General features: G+C 37.3%; 1 pseudogene; it reads left to right on the plus strand.

Moving 5' to 3' along the window:
• Positions 1-11,138: 11,138 nt before the first annotated feature.
• The window catches only part of LOC107879108, a 44,917-nt pseudogene continuing 36,074 nt past the window's right edge, over positions 11,139-19,981 (plus strand).

The raw sequence follows: 19,981 nt of genomic DNA on the forward strand, positions 1-19,981 counted from the left end.
GTCATGCTTCTCCTTCACTTCCGAAACTAAAGAGGATTCGGACCTACTTTTCACCAAAATACTTCCCTCAGAGAAATCAAGCAACCTAACACCCATTCTAGACAAACAATGTACATCATGAGCTAACTATTTCTTATTTTCCTCTATATGAGTAACACTACCCATAGACAACCTGATAAGGGCATTTGACACAACGTTGTCCTTGGACGGATGATACAACACACTTATATCATAATCTTTTAGCAATTCTAACCACCTTCTCTATCTAAGATTCAAATCTCTCTGAGTAAACACATACTACTAATTTTTATGATCCATAAAAACATCAACATAAACCCCATACAGGTAATGGCTCCAGATTTTCAAAGCAAAACCCACAGCAGATAATTTAAGATCATTGGTTGGGTAATTCTTTTTAGGAGGCTTTAACTGTCTAGAGGTGTAGGCTATAACCTTACCTCTCTACATCAACACATAAACCAAACCAACTTTAGAGGCATCAGAATACACCACAAAACCATCAATACCATCGGGTAAAGCTAAAAAGTAGGGGCTGAAGTGAGTTCAGTCTTCAACTCCTGAAAACTCTTCTCACAGGAATCTGACCAAAGGAACTTAACTTTCTTTTAGGTCAGCCGGGTCTTGGGAGATGCAATAGATAAGAAACCATTAAAAAATGACAGTAATAACCATCTAGACCCATGAAACTACTAATGTCTAACGGCGAGGTAGATCTTGGTCAATTCTTTACAGCTTCTGTCTTTTGGGGATTAAGTCTAATGCCTTCAGTAGAAACAATATGACCCAGAAAAGCAACTGAGCTTAGCCAAAACTCACACTTGCTAAATTTGGCAAATAATTAGTGATCTATAAGAGTTTGTGGGATAATTCTAAGATGATCTGCATGGCCATTCAAACTACGGGAGTAAACAAGTATATTGTCTATGAACACTATAACAAATATATCAAGTTACTGCTCAAAAACTTGATTCATGAGGTCTATGAAGGCCGCTGGAGCATTGTATGGCCTAAAAGACATGACTGGAAACTCCAAATGACTATAATGATTTCGAAAGGCTATCTTCAGGATATCACACTCTCTTACTTTTAGTTGATGATAGCCAGATCTAAGGTCTATCTTTGAGAAATAACTTGCACCTTGCAACTGATCAAATAGGATATCAATTCTAGGAAGAGGGTACTTGTTCTTGAATGTGACCTTATTAAGATGATGATAGTCAATGCATATATGCAAATAACCATCTTTGTTTTGCACAAACAGGACAGGTGCGCCCCAAAGAGAAACACTGGGCCTTATAAAACCCTTATCTAAATGATCTTTGAGTTGATCCTTCAACTCCTTAAGCTCTGTGGGTGCCATACGATATAGAGAAATAGAAATAGGCTAAGTGTCTAGAAGAAGGTAAATCCTTAATTCTATCTCTCTATTGGGAGCTACCCCTGGGAGATCTTCTAGAAAAACATCAAGAAACTCATTAACAATATTGACCGACTGAATAGTTAGAGCCTCGGACTTAGTGTCTTTAACTCTAACTAGGTAATAGATAAAACCTTTGGATATAAGACTTATGGATTTAAGGTAAGAGATTAAATGACTCTAAGGAGATACAGAACTCCTAGACCACTCGAAAACTGGTTCATCAAGAAATTAAAACTTAACTACACGGGTACGACATTCTATAGATACATAACAAGAGTGAAGCTAGTCTATACCCAGAATAATATCAAAATCAACCATCTCCAACTCTATCAAATCAGCAAGTATGACTCTATAAAGAACAGTAACAGGATACTTTTTATGCACTTACTTGGCAACTACTAACTGCCCTACTAGAGTAGAAACTGGGAAAGGCTTAGGAATCTTTTCAGGACTCATTTCAAAATTCACAGCAACAAGTGGGGTCACATAAGAAAAACTCAACCCAAGGTTCAACAACACATAAACATTAAAGTGGAAGACACGGAGCATACCTGTAACGACATCGGAAGAATCTTCCTGCTTCTGGCTGGATGGTAAGACATAGAATCTATTCTACGGTTGATGCCAACAGTACTAAAAGAAGCATATTGAGAAGGATCTGGATGGGCTATAGAGCTGGTGCACTAGTGGCTGGTGCCTGGGGTCGGGCATCTCTATTTCCCTGCCTGGCATGCGGGTACTCTCTAAGTCTGTGGCCCTTCTTGCCACAACTAAAATAACCTCGCTGCTCTGCCAAACACTCTCCTGGATGGGTCCTGCCATACTTAGTTCAAGGAGGATAGTTAGCCCTATTACTCATGTTGTTCTGGGATCCAGACATAGAAGACTTGTTCCCTTGCTCCTGTCTATTTCTAGGTGTGGGAGCACTAATTAATAAATGCAATGATATAGATAAATGACTCTGGAACTATGGACGGTTCCCTCCATGGTACCTAGTCTGACCATACTCATGCTGCTCGGATCTAGCTCTCTTATTCCCCCTCACTCTATCTCTGATAATACTCAAACTACATCTCTCAAATAGAATGTAAGTGATCGTTGTCAATATAAAACCCAACTAGATTGGGGTTGAATCCCACAGGGAATATGGTGTGAACGTAAGTCGTTTGCGATTTAATCAACTAATAGTTGGATGTTTCCAGAAAAAAAAAAAAGGGTTTTAGTTAACAAGTAATTGTTGGTCACTGTAGTTTAAATGTTTCTAATCAAGAGTTTATGAAAAACCAAAATTATGTTCACTAGGGCTTTTGGTACTTGACAGATGCTACTAATGGTTCAAGATTCCCACGGGACGTAGGACAACAAGTTATCTTTAGTGTAGTTATGCTTAAATATCTCTCGACCTACATAAGCATTTAATTACCTAATCTTTCCGGACTTGGGGAATTTATATTCACTGCCAATATTTTACCTCAGGTTAACCAACCTTGTTACAACGCTGATTAATAAATGGAAGTTTAGTGTTTCCAAGTCCCTATTGATAATTCACTTCCCACTATATTTGATTTCTTTCTCAAGCAAATCAAAGTAGGTGCTATCTATCATTTGCAACCAACAGACAATAATTAAAACATCAGAATTATCAAGGAGTCCTACCACCTTTCGAATCTTGAACACACAACACCTTATCAAGACCTACCCCTAGATCCCATAATTTAAGTTAAAGGAATTTAGTTTCTCATGACGTAATAATCGAAGAAACTAGATGAATTCATGCTTCGAAAGATGAACTTACCAAAAGATGAATAGAAACTAAAGATTGTCAGATTAAATCACCAAAGAAAATCCCACAATAATGATAATAGTTTCTTTAAAGTAATTATTTTCTCAAGGCAAAAGAAGAGGGAGAAAAATATCAAAGTATCATGACTCAAAACTCAAGGTTTGGGACCCTTAAGAAAACCCTAAAAAAGGCTTTAAATATTTCACCCTAATTATGGATTCAAAATAATAAAATATAGAAATTCCTCAGATTAGGTGACACCATTTATGATGGCCTATCAGGAGGGTGACGACTTATCACAAATGTTATCAGTTTTCTTTATGCTTTTGGTACTCGCTGCCTAACGCTGATGATAATGGTGATGCCCTATCACCTCCTTGATGACCTATCACAAATATCGTCAAGGCTTTTCCTCATCTCTCATGTTTTGCCTTAGGCTGATGGCAATCTGGACGACTTATCATTTCTTTAATGTCCTATCACAAAATATTATCATAGCTTTTAACTTTGGCCAATTCTCTGTCTACTACTGATGACTTATCACAAATGTCATAAGACACACTTCACCTCTATTTACTTCAAATTTCAGCTCATTTTCTTCCATTCTTGTTGGTTCTCTAGCATCTTAGCTTCTACTGCAAAATCAAACATAAAGCAATCAAAAACAACAAAAGTTGCTTAAGACTTTACAATTATTCTTAGTTAAAAGCCTCAAATATGTTAGCATTAGCTCACACATCAACACCCTCAACTTAAAACAATTGCTTGTCCTCAAGCAACTAGCACAACTAAGAGAATACAAAGCACATTTGGAAGTCAATCATCTATATCATCTCAAAACACTTTCACCATCTCCAAAGTCAGTCAATTTAAGTACAATGAAGAACACTAATGCAACACACAAGAATCAAGATATGGCATCAATTCAGCTATAACAACCATGCATAGACCAGTATTACACTACCTAAATAAGTTAGTAACAATCAATGTAACCAGTGTGCCCTCGTAGAAAAGAAATCCCCCCATCTCATATCAGGAATTATATATGTAACCATGGGGACAAACAAAATACTCACTCTTAGAACGAAGTTCCAATTAGTGTATGCCAAGTACCATAGGCTTGCCCTTATTTTCATTACCCAGATACTCAGATAGGACATCTAGGATCACTATAGGTCTTCTCTTAGGCTTATAATGCAGGCTAGGGGCTGGTATGATACTCGATGGTATTTAAAGTGATTAAGCCTCCTTGACACTACACTATATTTTTAGGGTTTCACTCATTAGCATTTTTTGCTTCTCTTTTCTTGAACACAATTATTTAGGATGGGTGCAAACTTTTCTCAATTACTTATTCTTTTTCACAATTTTTCTTTTTCTTGCTCTTTTGCTCTACACCCAACTTTTTATTCTTTTATTTTATGTTACCTTTATTCATACTCATTCTAATTCATGCACCCCTATGATAGCCACCCTCAACTTAGACCATTTGCCTAAGTCAAGGTGTACAATGTCTAAGGAGGACTAGGGCCAAATCAGGTTCATTATGATCTAAATGTGAAGGTGACAGTTTTCATACAAACAAATAGGCTAATTAGGCTGAAAAAAGGATCAAGGGATATGATACACATAGGGAAGGTCATTTAGGCTAAAGTGAGCTAATATTAAAATGGCCTATGATTCTTTCCTAACCCCTATCCTTCAACCGAGGTAAGACTAACTGAGAAAGTTCTGGCTTCAGCATACAGAGGGACTGAGTAACATCTCACACATACAGTTGGTGCACAGGTATATCGCACTCGACTACTCATTCAGTTTGTGCAGCTGTTTACCAATGATTATTATGTTACTAGAACTAATGCCATACAAAGATGCACGGTGGTCACACTTAAATACAAATCACTCAGTTTAAGGTAGTAGACCACTTGAAGAGGTGTACAAAAGTCATAAAAACAATTTAACTGCCTCAAGTACAAATATTTTACCTAGTTGACTACAAAATTTTACAACAACAAATTTACCCTACACCCTCAACTTAAAATCAAAGAAAATCTATACTAAGGGTTAGACTATACCTAGAATAGATCAATCCTGGGGGTCATGGGTTCTTGACCCTACTGCCGTATCTCTATCAGGAGCTTCTCTCTATTCTGGTACAGCTGGTCTATCAGTCTCTGAAGGCCTACTAGTAGAAGCACCTGCGGCTCTCGCTCGGATGGCTGCCTCTATCTTTCATTATCCACTAAGGACTCAATTCTTTCTTTTTTCATCTCCTTCTTTTCAGAATTCTTTCTTTCCCTCTTTTCTGCTTTTCTTTCTTCATCACTATCGGGCTTCTCTATCTTTTTTTTCTTTCTTTTCACCTTTCTTCTTCTTTTTCTTTATTAGCTCCTTCATGAGATCAAGCATCGGGATTTCTCCCTCAAACTCCTCAGTTACTAGATCTACTGACACCATAAAGTAGTGATGCTATAGTTTTTCAACCTCCACCTTTACTTTGTCTAGGTCTAATCTAAATAATGCCATTTCTGGAGCTGACCTCTCTCTCAATGCGCATTGAAGTGGTTCTCTAATTGATCAATCTGGCCTGGCAGAGCCTTGTAAGGATTAAGTGCAGCATTAACTCTTTTGTCAACTGTAGCTACGAATTTCTTGGCAGAGAGTTTAAGATGAGCCTTGCACCACTTGGACTGCTTTGCTACTCTCCTGAAATTCATAAGGTTGAAGGCAAATTCTATTGTAGGCACTGTAGCTGGAGTAATTATCCCAATTCTGGGCATTGATGATTCTGGCATTGTTACAAATATTGGAGGTACAGCTTCAAAATCAGGCACATCTGCATTAGGTGCTGAACTAGTACCTGTAACCAGTAGATCATTTGGAATCTCTGCACCCCTATCAAGTATTAGCCTTGGCTGATTTTCCTCATTTCAGATCGGATTGTGGGTCTTCCTGGATAAGAGTTCTTTTCTAACCCTACAATCTTCGACATATTTCCTGCCCTACACAACTTTGTAATTAAACAAGGGAAGGGATATGTTGTATCAGACCTCAAGACCCAAATTTTTATCTCTTCAGTAATAATCTCTCCAAAATTCAATTTGAGTTTAGCCACAAAACTTGCAACTAATATTTCTCTATCATCCTTGAGGATATTATCACCATCTATGGGCATCAACCACGTACTTACAATACCCCACCAAAATCCTGCCTCTGAAGTCAGGAAGGCCTTGAAGATCTTTTCACTCGAATCTATTAGTCATTTTGGTTCTCCATCGGCTATGAGTGCGGCTAACCAATTCTGCCGATTTTCCTGATGCTTCAACCAGGCATAGAAAGTAGGTGAAATGGACTGAAGAGTGAATTTCAGGCTATGAAGGAACCTATTGATTATTTCTCTAGAAACATCCATCATTACTCCCCATACCGGAACTTTATCCAACAAAGGTTGGTTAGCTGCTCTCTCTCCTTCTCTACACATGTTTTCCAAGCGAGCTTGGTAGTTTACATAGAACTCCCTAACTAGTGTAGGGTAAAATAAATTTCCTCCTTGTGTAGTCCATCCCAAATATAGCCATAAAACTTTTACTCCTCCTCCAGGTACCTGCTCAACCCCTTAGTGATGATTCTCTTCTCCTCAAATATTGGCCTCTTGACAGCTCTTCTGTTGGTTCTGCGAAGCCCATCAAAGAAGATTTTGTGAGCTTTGGGAATCTTCCATCTAGTGCCATCCAGACTTCAGGATTCTTTCATTTGACCATAGTTCCCTGAATCGGAGAGTCTTCATCATATTGTGGCTCAGCATAAGGGGACTCAGTTGGTGGTCCCTCAAACTCATGCCCCTTGAAATCAGGATGATCTGAATCATGCTCTTCAAATTCAGCATGTTCAGACTCTTGTTGCTTTGAGACCGTCTGCTCAGAAGTTGTATACTTGGATGTTGTTGGCTCAGTATCACTTTTTTCACTCTCCTCCACCTCAACTGGTGGGGGTGGTGGAGTCTTTTTAGGGCTTCGCTTCTTTTTTTGCTACCTGAGCAGAGGCTCTTCCTCTTCATAATCAGACTCTTCATTGAAGAGTCTCTGAGGTACACTTCTCTTGGTCATTTTCTTTGTGAATTTTGAATTCTTTCCTTTGGGTGCAATTTCAAGACCTGTAGCAAGATAAAAACCATTAGTTGACCCTCAAGAGTATAAACACAAACACATCGATCATTAAAATTCCACACCCCTTGAAAGGGTTTAGTAATACTTCAGGTCCCAGGGGTGATGACATTTATGATAAGCCGTCACAGTTGTGATAGCTTATCATGAATGTCGTCAGCCCTAAATAGAACCCACAAAACTCTTATCATTTTCTGATGACATTTCTGACAAGCCATCACAGTTGTGATAGCTTATCACGAATGTCACCAGCTATCAACAGAACCCCAACTTGATTTTAATTCAATTTTTGGTCTTTTTTTTTTTCATAAAATCCACTCGATTTTCATTTTTTAGCTGAACTTTTAAACTTTAAGTTTGCACAGCATACCCTAGTTCTGATTTTTAGCCATTTTTGCAAGCTGAACTTGGTTCAAGCTTCTTAGGAACCTGGGTTTTTATCAATTTATCACTTACCACTTGAAAATAAAGGCTAGGTTTCGAGCATACCTGATGGGAGCCTTTAATGTGGTTACACGAGCAAGAGAAAATGAAGAGAGGTTATTGATTTTGATTGCAAACCCACACATAAAAGGAAACTTTCTTTTGTTTTAGTTGGAGATACTTTAAAAAGGAAAGAAAATAAACCAAAGATGGAAAGAGAATAACTTAAAGGAAATAAAAACTAAGCGGGCAGGTGGAAAGGCCAAGTTGTGGGCTGGGTTGGGTTTTTTTAATTTGTCCCATAGTTTCAGCTAATGTTGGGCTTTTTGTGATGACATTTCTAATAAGTCATCACAATTTTGATAGCTTATCACAAATATCATCAGCCTTAACAGAAATTACCTCAGAGCTGCTGTTTTTTACGACAAAGCTGATGGCTTATCACAATTGTGACAACCCATCAAAAATTTCATTAGGAACACTTCGCTAGATATATCAATTCCACCTTCATTGAACTAGAACCTAACTACAAAAATAAATAATTTTCTGGAATATAAAAATTTTGGGTTGCCTCCCAATAGCGCCTAATTTACTGTCGCGGCACGACTTGGTTATCTTGACTACTCAGACTTTGCCAAGACAACCTGTTGATACCCCTTTACCATCTTCATTGAATATGTCCATGATTGAGATAACACTAATCTCCTTTGCCGGTGTTATGGATGAGTGTATTTTAAATCTTGCTTCCTTGTCATTGAACCTAAACTTCAGCTCATTCAGTTCCATATCCACTATCACTCTCCCAGTTGTAAAGAATGGTCAACCTAAAATAATGGGCACTTCGAAGTCCACCTCACAGTCTAGGACTACAAAATCAGCAGGCAGAATGAAGTCGGCCACCTTTACCAATACATCATGTAATATACCCACTGGCCATTTTACAAACCTATCTGCAATCACCAATCACATGTTCATCGGGGTAGGATCCCCCAAACCCAGTTTATTGTACACAGTGAGTGGCATTAGGTTTATACTGGCTCCCAAATTGCATAGTGCTTTTGTGAAATTCAGGGACCCAATAGTACACGGGATAGTAAACACTTCCAGATCTACCTTTTTCTACACTAAAGACCTTGTAGAGATAGTGCCACAATGTAAGAGATTGTCCTACGGCTCATGGCTAACCTTTCGTTTCTTAGTCACATGGTCTTTCATGAACTTTACATATCCTGGCATTTTCTCAAGTGCCTCAACCAAAGGCACATTTATTGTTTATTGCTTGAGCATTGCCATGAATTTTCTGAATTTTGCATCATCAACCTTTTTCTCAACCGTTGAGGGAATGGAGGTGGTGGTCTTGGGATAGTTTTCAGCACTACCTCCTTCTCCTTCTCTTTTTCTTTATCTAGAGCATCATCATAATTATCCAGCTTCTCAGACTCCACTGGACCACTTTCTTCTGGTTCCACATCAACGACCTTATCAACTACAGGGTTACCTACAGAAGGGCTAGGTAATATCTTACCACTTCTAGTGGTAATAGCCATGCATGAGACATCATTCTGTAGATTTTGGATTGTATCACTTGGTAATGTTCCGCACTTCTTTGGGTTGAATACTGCGGATAGTTGTCTTATCTACTGCTCCAACTGTTTGATTGCGGAGGAGTGTGAGTGTACCAACTTACTAATGGATGTCATATCAGTCTTCATGGTAGTCACACCAAAGTTAGTAGCTTCCACTCCCTTCAACAACTTAGCCATCATGTCCTCCATGGACATCTTTTCAAAACTTATTGAAGCAGCTTCACGATTTCCAAGAGGAACATATAGCCCGCTCCTGTCATTGTTATTCCTCCAATTTCCTTGCTTCCTATCTTTATAACCAGGCTTATCATAGTAAGTCCGACCTTGATTCCCTTGGCTATTGCCTCAGAAACCCCCCTAATTATTAACATAGTTAGCCTTTTCATCTGTATCAGCCTCACTTCTATGCTAAGATCCCACAACTTTTACTTTTTCAATCTTGCTTGATAGCAAGTGCTTGGTTAGTAAGTCCATATGTGTTTTAAGGTGAGCCATGTATTGGTCACGCTCCTCTTCTCTTTTGCGTTGTTCCTTAGTAATACCTGTAGAAGCAGTGAGGCTGGCCATCATAAAGTCTCTGGTATGCCATGCCCGACTCTGTTTTGTCATTCTGTCCAGCATCTGTGAAGCCTCTGGGAATGTAAGATCAACAAAAGAACCACCAGCAGCATTGTCTACAATTGGCTTTGTAACGGAGTTTAGAGCTCTGTACAAAGTCTCCGTCAAATGTACGTCTGTCATGTTGTGGTTCAGACACTGGGTCAGCTTCTTCTTAAATATTTACCAGGTTTCATGCAATGCTTCAGTCGGGAGCTACCTAAAGTTGATGATCCCGTCTCTCAACTGTACCCTCCTGGAAGGCAGAAAGAACCTTTCTAGGAAATTTCCTTTCAACTATCTCCAGTTAGTTATAGAATCGGGTGTCAGCTCATTTAGCCACAATGTTGCCTCCCCAGACAGAGACAACGAAAACAATCTCAACTACATAGAATTCTGGCCCACTCCTGGGTTATCAAAAGATTTGCAGATGGTGACAAAGTTCACAAGATGTAAGTTCGGGTCATCCCCAGGAAGGTCACCAAATAACCCCTTCAGATTTAGGAGTTGAATCATAGTACTCGTAATGTTGAATTTTGCCCCAGGTGACAACGGTAGAGGAATAATTGCGCCCATTGCACCTGATCCGTCCATTCCATTATCATCATCATTGAGATCATACTGGACCGGCTGGTACTCTTGCCTTTCTTGGAACGAACGGTTCCTGTTATCATTACATCGTATAGGTGCAGCTATTTGCTCTGCACGCCTTGGGTTACCAGGATTTAGTAACTACTCGTCTCCTAAATCTTCATCCTCAGGATTTGGATGTCGTGCTTGTTGCCCGACATGTTGCACATTCACCTGAGCACTAGCCAAGGCTCCCAATCTATCAGCCTCTTGCTGTTCTTCCATTTTTCCAATTCATTGCGGTTTCGAATTAGGAACTAATAATGGTTCTTCGGAACTTCTGGTTCCTGGCATACACAATAAATATCCTGCAAATAAACAAATACAACAAATAAATGTAAAACTAGGAAACTTGACTAACAGTCAATTTGCACATACAAACTTCAGTTTTTAACCATATCCCCCAGCAACGGCGCCATTTTTGATAACGCTCAAACTACACCTCTCAACGAGAATGTAAACGATCGTTGTCAATATAAAAACCAACTAGGTTAGGGTTGAATCCCACCGGGGATATGGTGGGAAAGTAAGTCGTTTGTGATTTAATCAACTGATAGTTGGATGTTTCCAAAAAAAAAGGGTTTTAGTTAACAAGTAATTGTTGGTCACTTTAGTTTAAATGTTTGTAATCAAGAGTTTATGAAAAACCGTAATTATGTTCACTAGGGGTTTTGGTACTTTACAGAAGCTACTAGTGGTTCAAAATTCTCACGATAGGTAGGACAACAAGTTATCTTTAGTGAAGTTATGCTTAAATGTCTCTCGACCTACTTAAGCAGTTAATTACCTAATCCTCTCGGACTTAGGGAATTTATATTCACTGCCCAGATTTTACCTCAGGTTAACCAACCTTGTTACAGTTCTGATTATTATATGGAAGTTTAGTGTTTTCAAGTCCCTGTTGATAATTCATTTCCCACTATATTTGATTTCTTTCTCAAGAAAATCAAAGTAGGTGTTATCTATCATTTGCAACCAACAGACAATAATTAAAACATCAGAATTATCAAGGAGTCCTACCACCTTTTGAATCTTGAACACTCATCGCCTTATCAAGACCTACCCCTAGATCCCATAATTCAGGTAAAAGGAATTTTGCTGCTCATGACGTAATAATCAAAGAAACTAGATGAATTCATGCTTTGAAAGGTGAACTTACCAACAGATGAATAGAAACTAGAGATTCTCAGATTAAATCCCACAATAATGATGATAGTCTCTTTATAGTAATTGTTTTCTCAAGCCAAAAAATGAGGCAGAAAAATATCAAAGTATCATGCCTCAAAACTCAAGGTTCGAGACCCTAAGAAAACCCTAAACAAGGCTTCAAATAGTTCACCCTAATTATAGAAACAAAATAATAAAATTTAGAAATTCCTCAAATTAGGTGACGTCATTTGTGATAGCCTATCAGAAGGCTGACGACATATCATAAATGTCATCAGCTTCCTTTATGCTTTTGGTACTCGCTACCTAACGCTGAAGACAATGGTAATGCCCTATCAGCTCCTTCACGACCTATCACAAATGTCGTCAAGGCTTTTTCTCAGCTCTCATGTTCTGCCTTAGGCTGACGGCAATCTTGATGACTTATCAGCTCCTTAACGTCCTATCATAAAATGCCATTACAGCTTCGGTCTACTACTAACAATGAAGCTAATAGCTTATCACAGGGCTGATGACTTATCACAAATGTCATCATCCACACTTTGCCTTTATTTCCTTCAGATTTTAGCTCATTTGCTTCCATTCTTTTTGTTTCTCTAGCATCTTAGCTTCTACTGCAAAATCAAACATAAAGCAATCAAAAGTGACAAAAGTTACTTAAGATTTCATAATTATTCTTAGTTAAAAGCCTCAAATGTGTTAGCATCAACGCACACATCAATCTCTATCCCTCATCTTATTTGCCTCTATCTGTTGTTCATGCATTATCAGTCTGGATAGTATATCCCTATTGAGCATAGAAGTCCTACACTTTTTCAGCACCAAACCAGATACACCTGTCATGAAGCATATTTGGATAACTGGTTGAACTTCAAACAATACTCCTTAACAGTCATAGAGCCCTATCTCAAGTTTATAAAATCCTCTATTTTCACTTCCTTTATCTCTAACGGGGAGAACTTGTCCAATAATGCATCTTGGAACACCTTCCAAGTAATAGGGGTAGAATCCTCCGCTCTATTCTTCCTCCAAGCAACAACCCAGTCATATACACTATCTTTCTACCTATGAGATGCCATCTCTTTACTTTCTTTCTCAGAAATATGCATCACTTGTGTGATCTTTCTTACCTCCTCATAATATAACTATGGGTCCTCACCAGCCTTAGATCCATAAAAATCTGGTGGATTCATCCATATGAAATCACGAATCCTAGCAGCAACACAATCACCTACCTGCTGCTACAAAACTACAGCCTGGTTGTTGGCCTGAGTATTCACGATGACTTCTTGGACGAATGCTAGAAAGGACGCCCGAAACTCAGCACGAGACACAGTCTCATTCAAGGGATTAATAGGCTGAGCTTCCTCATTATTTTTTCTACAAGAATTCGCTCATCGAAGAGGCATTTTCTAAAATATGAGAACACAAATTAATAGCTGAGAGAGACAGCTGTAAGCATGATAGAATCTGAAAGAAAAAATGACTTTTTCCTAAAACATCTTGTAGCCCCTTGCTCATAGATGTGGCGTGCTGCACACCGATGATCAAGACTCTAGTTAACGCAACTTGTCAGACTCCTTAGGACTCCTTAAACCTTAGGCTATGATACCAAGTTTTTAACGCCCCAAAATCTCATCCCGAAGTGTCACACGGTGCTTAAGGCTACAAGTAGCCCCAAGCTAACCCTTTGAGCCTGGTAGTACATATAAAGCATACTTAGAGATGAATTACACAAGATAATGGTCCTGTCATGTCATAATCACAATAAATATGAAGAAAATACTTTATCCAAATGGTCATAATACTGAAAATCTCAACATATTAGTAATCTGTTAAACTAGTCTGACAAGCCTCTACTACTTAAGTAACTAGAGATTCATCGGGACAGATCCCCGACTGACTCATACTCAAATAAAGAGAAATAAATCAAGGACTGATAATAGCAGAATGTCTAAAAATAGGTCCTTGAAGCATGAGGACTCACCACTATGGAGACACAGATAAAGGTACTTGGGATCACTGACGCGACTGGGACTGAGCACCCAAACCTACATTATAAGACAATGTAGCACATAGATGTATATGTGGATCAGTACTTTAAGGATGTACTAATCATATGGGGGTGTATGAAATTAAAGAATCAATGTCATAAATCTTTATAGCAAACATGCATGCAATTATAGATGACTCACATAGCTTAAATAAAACTCTCAAAATCATGAATACGAAGAAAGTATATAAATCACGTGAGTCATTACACTTTATTCTAAATCTGGATCCTTTCTTCGTTCTCAAAATTGTAAACTATATGAACTCTTAAAACAATAACTTTTAGGACATATACTTCAGTTTTATGAAAACAAGGAACTTATTTGAACTTAACGATTATGACATATGAGAACCTTAGAAATCTTAGAATCATAGCTTTCGAAATACATATACTTTTACCTTAAAGAGAGTAAAACTTCTTTAAAACTTAAAGACACAGTAATTTAGGAACTTTAAGACTTGGGACACTAGAAAACTTGGGTGTTTCTTCTAACCAACATAAACCACGTGAGAAAAATGGAGTCCTACGTCTTTCCCACATTGGGGAGAGTTGTTCTATCCTTGCCATCAGAGTAGAACCTTTTACTTTTAGTGATCACTGGCTTAGCCCACTGGGGTATATCAAGTCCTATGGTGGCTCGTAGCTCTCGGGCATGAGAACTTGCAATCAAGCCTAACTTGGTGCTAAATACTACTCCCTCACTTATCTTAGAACTTTTAAGAAAATCCATCTTAATCAGTACAAAAGGGTACAATGGAAGCCAACTATGCTTCCCTTTAACTTAAATCAATATAGGGTGCATTTCTTTCTTAGCTTAGGGCCAAAATCGACTCTTTCTTGAAATCTTGGTAGACTTATCACCAATCAACTTTAAAACTTCAATAGCATGGGAATATAGGTACACTTCTTGGAAAACCTTGGAGGGTATCTATAATTCATTCTTAAAGAATAACAATTCAACAATAAGGCTCAATTAATGACAATAATATTGGGAATTCTTTGAAAAAAATATCATATCAATATAGGAATGTGTAATTTATAACATTATCAATTCAAGATCATAGATATATGAAATAATCATGCAATTAAAGACTTGACACATTTAAATCTCATAAACCTGAATTATAGCATACTAGGCATGATTTCTAACTCAAAAATATGAAATTCTTTAAGAAAAACTAAACTTTTGGGCACAAGAATGAAAGGAGTGTTCTTGTTCAAACCCCACATACCTCAAATTATGAATTTGGATGAAATATTGCTTTTAGAAATCTATTCGTATAATTTATAGGTGCTTCTTGTAGCTCTCGCAATGGGGATTCTGAATCTTGAATCAATTTAGAAAAATGACGGTTGAATTTTGAGGGATCTTAATTTTTAGTTTGAGACTAAGGGGTTTGCTTTTTAAGGAAATTAGAGAAAATGACCACATTTTCGTCAATTGGAGCTTAATCCAGTGCTTATGGTTGAATAAGGGTAGGAGAAAAGACTAAAATGCCCCAAGGAAATAAACAAAGTCGCAGTTGTCCCTCAGTTGACAAGATGATAGGCTGAAGTAAATTGAGCTTAAATCTTTACTTCGATGTTGGATTTAGATTAAATTTCTTGAATTTTAAAGAAGACTCATAGAGAGTTTGTTTGATATAAAGCAGCCCTCCCAGTTAGTTATATACAGCAAGTTATTATCGTTGGAAGTTGGCCTTGAAATTGTGGCCTGAAATGTGCTCGAGATGCTGGAGAATTTCAAAGGCATATCAAACCAGTATATTATGCCCCTGAAATACGTCCAAGATGCGGGAGAATTTCAAAGGCATCTCAAACCAGTGTTTTATGCCCCTGAAATGCGCCCAAGATATACCCAAGATGCGGGAGCATTTTAAAGGGATGTCAAACCAGTTTGGATGAAAAATACTCCACTTTGCAAAGTTATAAATTTTATCTCGGGTATCAGATTTAGGCGAGATTAGTACTATTGGAAAGACACTTAGAAGACCTTTCATTCTATGTATAGTAGGCCTTCTAATTCATTGAATACAAGCAGTTATGGTCGATGAAAGTTGACCCAAGTTGAAGTTTCCACTAAAACTTAATCGATGGAAGTATTTTCAAATCGTCTTAGAGTTAGGAGATTCTTGTGACCTCAATTCATATCCAAGGGTTTTCCCACTCTATAGGAGTGATCACCACACATACATTAATAAGTAATCACTAAGTTTACGTGTATGCATATAGGGATGATTGTCTAAATTCTAGCCTAAAAGTATGAGGTATTACAGAAAGTGATGCCTTAGGTGATGAACCATCACCTAAGTGATGTCCCGTCAACCTTTGTCACCGACAGAAGAATTTCTGCAATTTCTTTGGTTTCTTTAGGAGTATTTTGGTACTTTTCTATCCTAAACTCCTTCACCATGAATATAAATCATACTCTAAGTGTTATAATCCATCTTTTATCAATTTTAAACACATATCAATCCTCTCTACTCTCAAGGACAAAAGAAATTTAGGGTTTCCTTAAAGTCAAGAATTTAAGCCTTTCAATCCAAGATTTCCAAGAAATGAATCAAAATTTGGATTTCCATCCTTCAACCTAAGTAATCTAAGGTAGGTGGAGTTTTCCTAAACTACATGGGCATAATGAATTCTTTTTAATGAGGTTTTGAATATTGAGAAATCATATGTTAAGAAGGGTTTTGAATTACATTAAGATGTACACATTGTGAATATTTTGGTCTTGAGTCCTTTCCTTAAACTTGAATTTATTACTCATTTATATGTATATATGGGTTTCTAACTCTTAAATATGAAGTGAGATCATGAATAACATATTTCTTTCTCTTATTGTGTTATTTCTTGATTTACAAGTTATGGGTTACTCAATTGCATGTCTTAAATCATGAACTAAGGGTTTTACTATCATTTATGAACTTTATGTTGGTTATGAATTAAAGAGAGGGATATTTATTACTTTTACATGTTAAAGATGATTATTAAAAGAATTGTATGGTTTGCTACAAGGTAATTGACCACCACATGTTTATGAATTGAAAGAGAGAATCTTTGCATAAGTTTTTTTATAAATTTTGACATACAAATCCTTTTTTACTATTTGAATGATTTAGTGGTCCAAAAATTTCATTTTGAATGAAATGATTGTATCATGATATTGTATGGCCTAGTTACATGACTTGCAAGTCTTGTTATGACGATACCAAAATAGATGATGCCATAATAAACATAAAACAGAACATAAGCTAGACTTTATTTAGATTTTTAGAATTGATTTCAGAAAGATACATGTTTAGAAAGGTCTAATTACGGGCTTAAGAGATTTTAGGTGGTTACCTGAAGAAGGCATGAGTTCAAATTACTCATTGCCCGGAACTGTGTTTTACCAATATGGGTTATTATGTCCCTAAGAGGGATTATATACTGGCCTAATTCCCTGTGGCATTTTAAAATTAGAAACTCCAACCCTTAAGGTAAACTTGAGTTGGGGGCTTGACCACTGGGTTAAGGGCGGACACCATATATCCCATGGAGTCGTAGACTTACAGGGTGTACCACCTAGCTTAAAAGTAAGACAACAAGTGAGTCGTGGTTTCAAAGAAATGTTTCAAAGTCTTTTAAGTATGCCCATGTGTTTTCCTATATCTTATGTAATGTGTTTTATAAATTGCTCTCACTTATGTTATATATGAATACATTATTTTGTATTGCTCTGCATACCAGTGCATTTGTATTGACCCCCTATATTTTAGGATTTGAGGATCAGTCCCAGGGTTCCGCTAAGTTGTAGACCATTGTCAGACAATTAAAGTTGGTGAGCCTCCCTTATTTCGGAAAGCCTTCTCATGATTTCATAATTTTAGTTCATAGTCCAATCGGGGGCCTTGTCCCGATCTTAAAATAGATATTATTTTCTTTCAGTTAGTAGAGATTTCACAGATAGTTGTTAGATGGATTTGGGTCTTGTTGAAATTATAACCTTATAGTTTTGTTGAAATTGAATGACAATGATTTTGTTTGGTTTTTTGCATTTCCTTATAGTTTATGAATTGTGTATATAATTTCCAGTAGAGAAGTACTTTCGGCCCTTATAGCTTGGGATGCTCATCACGACTTGGGTCTTAGTTTGGGTCATGACAAACTTGGTATCAGAGCAAGGTTCATGGACCCAGGGTTTCTGCGAAATCGTGTCTATTAGAGTCTTGCTTATCGGTGTGTTATGCACCACACTTATAATCATGAGGCTACTAGGTATTTAGGAGTTGTTTCTTATTCTTTCATACTCTAGTTCATTCTATAGCGTTGTCCATAAGAAATTTATCCAAATTCCTTCCTCGCTTTAATTTAATGGGCCATGCCTCATTGTTGAGCTGATACAAGTCTAAGAGTCTACCTCTCCCAGCGGTGTAGTTCTCTCGGATTGAGTTATCCATAAAGTTATAAGATAGCACAAGGACTTGAGAGGATTCAATTAGTGCTTTAAGGTGTATTGATTTGAGTGTATACCTTTATCCTGATGAAATCATGCTTTTAGCCTGAGGTATGAAGTGTATCAGTCCCCTTTCAAAATTCTAATTGCAGAGGCCATGCATAAGGGTAATGATATGTAGCAAAATGTTGGAACTTTATTTCCACCCAAGTAGTATGATATGTTAAAGTTTCATGACCTATTGGTAGTGAGATGATTCAGAAGTTGGTGACATAAAGTCACAAGGTTAGCAATCAGAGTGAGGGTGACTTTTGCGTAAGTAAGTAGTTTTAGTTGTTTAACCCTTTGATTGAGGGGTGATCTTTCCTTTTATGGTAGTTTTTGAAGGAAGTGATTGGCTATGATTGTTGTTTATTCAAAATAGAGAAGGATCCAAGAGTGGATAGTTATGGTGGTCATAGAAATTATTTATAGGTTGTGAATGGAAAGGGGTAGTTTAGTCAATAGGTTATGGATAGAGACTCATTAGCATAAGTGGAATTTGAAGGTAGTCAAAATGTATACTTGGGTAAGTATGATGTGAGGGAGTGGAATATGTTAATAAGATTATAACGGGTTATAATATAAGATTAAGATCGACTATCCCTAGTATGTGATTTTCCCCTTTGATTGTCTTCTCTCTAGTCGTTGTAAACTAGTACTACGTGTGAGAAGGTATATAGTAGATTTAGAGGTGTTGTAGTAATGTCATAGAAAGGATGAACTTATGGATCATAGTTAAGTGAAGTAAGAGACTTAGGTTGATATTTCTATTTGATGGACCAGTATAATATACGGCATACTTCATCAGTGTTACATGATTGGTGTTATACAATAGGGTAAACGTTAGATGTAAAGTGCGGTAATAAGAATAGTAGCTTAAGACTAATGATGTGTATTTTGTGAGGACAAAATTGTAGGCTTTATGTGAGGTGAGCAATATCCTAGGTTAGAAACTTGTGGAATAATGAGTGGTCAATTGTAATGTATATGTATACATGAGAACAATAGTAAAATGATGAATTGTGGTTCAATCATTAAGTTAATAAGAACATGAGTATATAGGAATAAGTTGAACCCCGAGGTAGCATGTTGTTAGATAAGGTGTCATGTGTACGAGTGTCACGTATATCTAGATTTCGTTCTTGAATCTTGTGGAATGGAGAAGTCTGGAAAGTTTTTGTATGGTGATCTTTAGATTTGAATTGAGGAGATATAGGTAGGCAATGTGCTCCTTTGGTATAGTTTTACAAAATTTGTTAAGTTGTAAGTTACATGATTAGAGGTGTAATGCTAGTATTCTAAGGAATTGAAAATGGAGTGTTAAGTGTTTGCAAGCGTAGGTGTCTATTTCCATGACAATGGTAGTCGTAAGTTGATGACCTTGGGGTTGGAGGAAATTACGATTAGTATCCCTAAAGGGGGATGTCCTAGAAAGGAATTAGTATGCTTTAAAAATTATTAAGGAAAGCTTATGCTCATGTGTATATTGATACCCCCTTTGCGATAAGGGGTGTGGATGCGTATGCTCATATAAGTGGGAGTTGTAGAGTGATGGATATAGAGGCTAGTGAAAGTTAAGAGTAGCATTTTTGGAAAGCGAGGCCTTCATAGTATAGTTCATTAGGGAGAGTTTAGAGTTTAAATATATGGTGATATCT

Source organism: Capsicum annuum, chromosome 8 (assembly GCF_002878395.1).
Source record: "Capsicum annuum cultivar UCD-10X-F1 chromosome 8, UCD10Xv1.1, whole genome shotgun sequence".
NCBI classification, from domain to species: domain Eukaryota; kingdom Viridiplantae; phylum Streptophyta; class Magnoliopsida; order Solanales; family Solanaceae; genus Capsicum; species Capsicum annuum.